This window comes from Pygocentrus nattereri, chromosome 21 (assembly GCF_015220715.1).
Source record: "Pygocentrus nattereri isolate fPygNat1 chromosome 21, fPygNat1.pri, whole genome shotgun sequence".
Taxonomy (NCBI): domain Eukaryota; kingdom Metazoa; phylum Chordata; class Actinopteri; order Characiformes; family Serrasalmidae; genus Pygocentrus; species Pygocentrus nattereri.
In genome coordinates, this window is record NC_051231.1 from 31,064,049 (window position 1) to 31,070,048 (window position 6,000).

Here is a 6,000-nt window from a genome sequence, read left to right on the forward strand (position 1 = left end):
TTTACAGAAACATTCTTTCACCGCGCTGTCATTTCTCTGCTGCTTTTGATCAACAGAGCCAACACTAATGTCGCAACGTGTGTGTGTGTGTGTGTGTGTGTGTGTGTGTGTGTGAGTGATGTTTGACATGCGGGAACACTCCTACTGAGCTGTAGCTGTTAACACCCCGTCTCATTTTGCGCTGAAACCCGATTGGGCGATTAAAAGCAGTGCTGAGATCTGATTGGTGTGGAGATTTCTTCACCTCAAATGAAAACAGCTGCTGAGATACAGATCAGGTGCAGCATCCGGAACATTCCAGATAATCTACTGCTGCTGAGCTGCGGAGGAACGTATGAGCCTGACCGACTGAACACACACACACACACACACACACACACACACACACACACACACACCCACACCTGTCAGTGTTATCAGCCGCTTTCTCAGAGGGTTCTTATCTTCTCACTGCAGGAAATTGAGGTGATAAACAATAAGAACAAGCGCATCATTGCGTGTAACCTTCTGGGCCACCACCATCTCTCTTTGAGCACAACACACACACACACACACTCACTCACTCACACACACACACACACACACACACACACACACACACACACACACACACACACACACACACACATCATAATGCATAGTTGTGTGCTGAAGTTTGTGCACCTCGAGTCAAGGAAACATGTAAAACGTAAAGCTTTTGCACAGGTCGCTTTTAAGTTTTACATATTTAAATATCCTAAACTCTGCAAATAAATAGAAACTATTCTATACTACTGCAGTTGACTTGTCTGTTATATTCTATTCTGTTCTAGTGTATTTGACGCTTGTCTCACATATTCTATTCTATTCTAGTGCCATTAACCCTTGTCTGGTCTATTCTGTTCTGGTCTATTCTGTTCTATTCTATTCCATTCTATGCTATTCTATTCTGTTCTAGTACACTTGACACTTGTCTGGTATATTCTATTCTGTTCTTTTCTATTCTAGTGCAATTAACGCTTGTCTATTCTATTCTATTCTATGCTATTCTATTCTATTCTAGTACATTTGGCCCTTGTCTGGTATATTGTATTTTATTCTAGTACAATTAACCCTTGTCTATTCTATTCTATTCTAGTGTAATTGACCTTTGTCTGGTATATTCTATTCTGTTCTATTCTAGTGCAGTTCACCTTTGTCTATTCTATTCTACCTGTGATGTGTTATTATCACGTAGAACATCAACAGCAGGTCATTTGAGCGGAGATGTTTAAACCTTTGCGTACAACATGTACAGCTTTCATAACTTGTAGTGGTCAATAAAGGGCTCTTTTTATATAATGTTTCTGATGATGGCACAAATCCACTGCTTCAGATTCTCTCTGACCATCAGGGAGACAGATGGGCAGCAGGTCTGAGTTTACGGTTACAGCAAAACACACTTGCACCCTTCTTAAACTTGGCTCACTCTTCTCTGCTCTGTTTTCCTGTTTTAGTGAAATAAGTGCCCATTAAAGTTATAAACTGCAGCCAGTTCTGACGGAAGATCATACAGGAATACAGAGCAGGGTCAGGAACTGTGCACTGTACTGGACACTCAGCAGACCAGCTGCCTGCACTTTACTGTGCTGTGTAAAATGAGTGAGAGTCGCTGTTTGTTCGGTCTGTTTGTATGAGAGGAAAATGACACGTTCATATAAAATATGCTAAATTTAACATATTGTGAAAAGAAAAATGACGAAATGTGGGCTGTGCTAAAGTTTTCATTTGACCAGGACTTTTAAAACTGTAATAAAGTATCAATACATGTTTGCTGTTGAAATATTTGATCAATATTGAGTTTTTTATATTAATGATCATGTATTTGTATGTAGTCTTAATTATAATTCACACCAATTTTGATATGTTAGCCTTAATTATAATGATTTAATTATATATTTTGAATATCTTAAAACTAACTGGTGAGAGTTTCCAGTGTTGCTTTAGTGCATAAACAACGTTAACGTTTTTTTCACGTCTAGCGTTTCAGAATGTCCTCTAGTTTCACTTACATGGACGTGTGTGTGTGTGTGTGTGTGTGTGTGTGTGTGTGTGGCAGCTGTGAAGCTGTAAATGAGTGTGTGTGGTGTAACTATGTGAGACCTCTGCTGTAGATTTGTTCACAGCTCCAACAGCTCAGTTAATAGTGCAGACTAGTGTGTGTGTGTGTGTGTGTGTGTGTGTGTGTGTGTCACCCCGTCAGAATGTGTGATCTACTTACCAGGCCCCCCCTCCCCCCCCACCTGATGCTGTGAGGGACCCTGAGAGCAGCTTCAGTTTATCTTTACAGCGCCTGCTTACACTCAAACGTCCTAATCCCCCCCCCCCCCCCCCTCTCTCTCTCTCTCTCTCTCTCTCTCTCTCTCTCTCTCTCTCTCTCTCTCTCTCTCTCTCTGTCTCTCTCTCTCATATCTCCATCTTTCTCTCTCTCTCTCTCTCTCTCTCTCTCTCTCTCTCTCTCTCTCTCCCTCCCTCTCTCTCTCTCTCTCTCTCTCTCTCTCTCTCTCTCTCTCTGTCTCTCTCTCTCTCTCTCTCTCTCTCTCTCTCTCTCTCTCTCTCTCTCTCTCTCTCTCTCTCTCTCTCTCTTCCCCTCTCTCTCTCTCCCTCTCTCTCCCTCTCTCTTTCTATGACTCTTTTCTCTCTTCTATTAATTTATCTCTCTACCGCTCTTTTTTTCTCTCTCTCTCTCTCTCTCTCTCTCTCTCTCTCTCTCTCTCTCTCTCTCTCTCTCTCTCTCTCTCTCTCTCTCTGTCTGTCTTTCCCTCTTTCCCTTTCTCTCTCTCCCCCCCTCCCCCCCTCTCTCTTTCACTCTATTTTCCTTCTTTCCTTTTTTACCCTTTCTGTCTTTTGCTATTGATCTCTCTCTTTTTCTCATCCTTACTTTTTTGCTCCTTCTCCCTCTCCTTCTTTCCCTGTGCCTCTCTCTCTTTTTTTCATTTCTGTATTTCTTTTTAACTCTCTTCTTTCTTTCTCTCTCTCTCTCTCTCTCTCTCTCTCTATCTATCCCTCTCTCCCTCTCTCCCCCTCTCCCCCTCTCCCTGAAGCCACTCTGGCAGTCGTGCAGTGTCTTGCTCTGTGCTGTTTGGCAGCGTTAGCTCCGTTAATGTTCTCGGCCCTGAAACTGGAGGTGATTTGGCTGCTGGTTTCCTGCTCGGCTGTTTGTTTTTGTAACAAAAGAGACAACTTCCATTTTTTCCCCATGTTTTTTTTTTTTCCTTTTATTTCTTTCTCCCAATAATTCTGTTGACGTGAGAAGAACAGAGATGCGGTTTGGAGCTCTGGTAGGCGATCTGGCCCGGGATCTTGTCAAAGTGAAGGAGGAGTTGGGTTTCCTGCTCTCGCTGTACTTCAGAGTGCGGTTATCTTATCAGTGCGGCTGTAGGAGAACCCCTTTCCCCCGTCTTTAACACTTTACACTGTTTCTCTACAGGAGCGATAATGAGAGCAAGGCCTGATGTTGAGCTTCTCTCCTGAGACGTGTTTGTTTTGCAGATCAGAGTGCCGTCAGATCCATTTATCTGCAGTAGAAAGAGTCTGCAGGCAAACTGAAACACATCAGTGGATCCCTGAGGCCTCACTGGTTGTTAAGTAGTTTGATCAATCTAAACTGAGTGAGATGGGATCCAGTGGTTCACTGCTTTGAGTGAATCTATTTGATTGAGTGATTTTGCAAATAGCTAGATGAATCCTATAGATCCAGTGCTTTGTTGGATGGATCCAGTGCATCCAGTGATCCAGTGATTCAGTGCATTTTTGGATATATTCAGTGGATCAAATTATCCAGCACATTCCTGGATTCATCTGGTTGATCTAACAGTTGGATTAATCAAGTAGATTTTCGGATGGATGGATGGATGGATGGATGGATCTGATGCATTTAGTGATTCCATGCATCATTGAACAGATACAGTGGATTCAGTCATTCAGTGCATGGATTTATGGATCCTTTGGATTGAGTTAGCCATCAGATTTTCAAGTGCATTCTCCAGTAAATCCAGTAGATTACAAGATTCATCTGGATTAGAGGTGTGAATTATTTTGTTGGATGGATCCAATTGATCTGAAGATTGAATCAGCTGGATTGAATGGATCCAGCAATCCAGTGCAATCCGGCAATGGATCCAGTAACTCAGATGTATGACTCCAGTTGATAAAATGAACTGGATCATTAAAAGGACCCAGTAATCCAAATGCATTGTATTTTGAAAGTAATGGATCAGACGATTCTATATATTATCGGGTGAATCCAGTGATCCAGTTGCATGGACCCCGTGGATCTAGCGATCCAGTACACTGTTGTGTGGATCCACTGGATCAAACATCCAGAATGGTTTTCTGCCTATCCAGTGGGTCCAAACATCCAGTGCATTATTGAAGGAATTTGTTGGATCCACTGGGTCCAGTACATCGTTGGATAGATCCACTAGATCCAGTACATTGCTGTCAATTCAGCTTAGTAGCTAAACCGCCTCAGAGATGCTTCTGTAGTTGTTTACATAGAAAACACACCCACACACACACACACACACACACAAACATTCCACTACTGGCCACGCCCAGTCGTCACCAACCATGAGATAAAGATTATAAATAAAGTCGGCTCTGATGACCTGCAGCCCCAAAAGGTGAATCCGTATTTACCACAGTCCCTCACTCAGAGACTCTAAATATACACCAGTGCTATCGGTGCACACTGATTAACACCGTTACTGCTGTATTACTACGGTTTGTAGCTCAGAGTTTGATTGACAGCTGTCGGGAGGGGTCTTTCAGTTAGATTATTTGTGTTTCTCTCTCTCGTCCATCACCATCCCCTCAGGTTCTGCTTGTTTTAGGAGTGGCTCTTGCTGACCGTCTGCTCAGCCTGAATGGCCTCTAGCGTGTGTCCATGTGTGAATATCTGTAACTCCTTATGTTTCTTGTTTTTTTCAAATCTAGACTGATCATAATTGCTGCTGCATTAACCCTCGATTCAGTATGCATCTGAATCACTGGCTGTAACTGATATTAATAACAGCAGTTCTGTGGTTTTAAAGCAAGCTTGTTGTTTTGAGGTGCGGTACTGCACTATTTTTATATTTCATGGTTTCGTGTTTTGTGGATGGCTCCTCCTCTTCCTCCTCCTCCTCTGGTGTGTATATTTAGCTGTTTTTTGTTGATTTCATGAATCCACTTTGTGCTTTTCTCCTCTAATTTTGAACAAACCTTGTACTTTGAAGCGAAACGCCGTGACACGTTTGTGGACCCAGTGCTATAAACAGAACAGAGTAGATACACAGGTACTGTTTTTGTTTCAGTCAAAGTGTGTGTGAGTCACATCATCACACTGCCTGACAAGTCGTCCTAGACAGGGGAGCCCAAAGCTGTTCTCCAGGGGGCCAAAAAGACAAAACAATCCAAAACAAAGAAGATATTCACATTTTTTTCAAACATGTCTTTCATAAAATTAGCTCTCCTGTCTCCTAAATAATTAAAACACAATTAGAAACAGAAAAGAAGACTTTCATAACTTATATATAACTGGCTGAAGTTTCTAATATCACTGTGAAATATGGTCTTAAACCTTTATGTTGACTATTTTCCAATTCCAAGTGGTTGCTAAGGTGTTGCTGTGTTGTCCCAGGTTGTTGCTAGGCCAATGCTATAGAATCAAAGATGGTTGCTAGGGTTCTGCTAGGCTGTTGCTATTGTATCCCAGGTGGTTGCTGAGGTGTTGGTAGGCCATTGCTTGGTTATCTCAGGTGGTTGCTAAAGTGAGTTGTCTCAGGTTGTTGCTAGGCCATTGCTGTGGAATCAAAGATGGTTTCTAAGGTTCAAAGATGGTTGTTGGACTGTTGTATCCCAGGTGGTTGCTAAGGTATTGGAAAACCATTACTTTGTAATCCCAGGTGGTTGCTAAGGTATTGCTGTGTATGTCCCAGGTTGTCACTAGGCCAATGGACTTTCATTTCCTATGATAAAAAAGTATCTATCTAGCCATCT

At 42.3% G+C, this 6,000-nt stretch overlaps 1 protein-coding gene across 4 annotated transcripts in view; it reads left to right on the forward strand.

Moving 5' to 3' along the window:
• The window catches only part of sema3fb (sema domain, immunoglobulin domain (Ig), short basic domain, secreted, (semaphorin) 3Fb), a 106,145-nt gene that overhangs the window by 62,420 nt on the left and 37,725 nt on the right, over nt 1–6,000 (forward strand). The gene's annotated exons all lie outside the window — the stretch shown is intronic.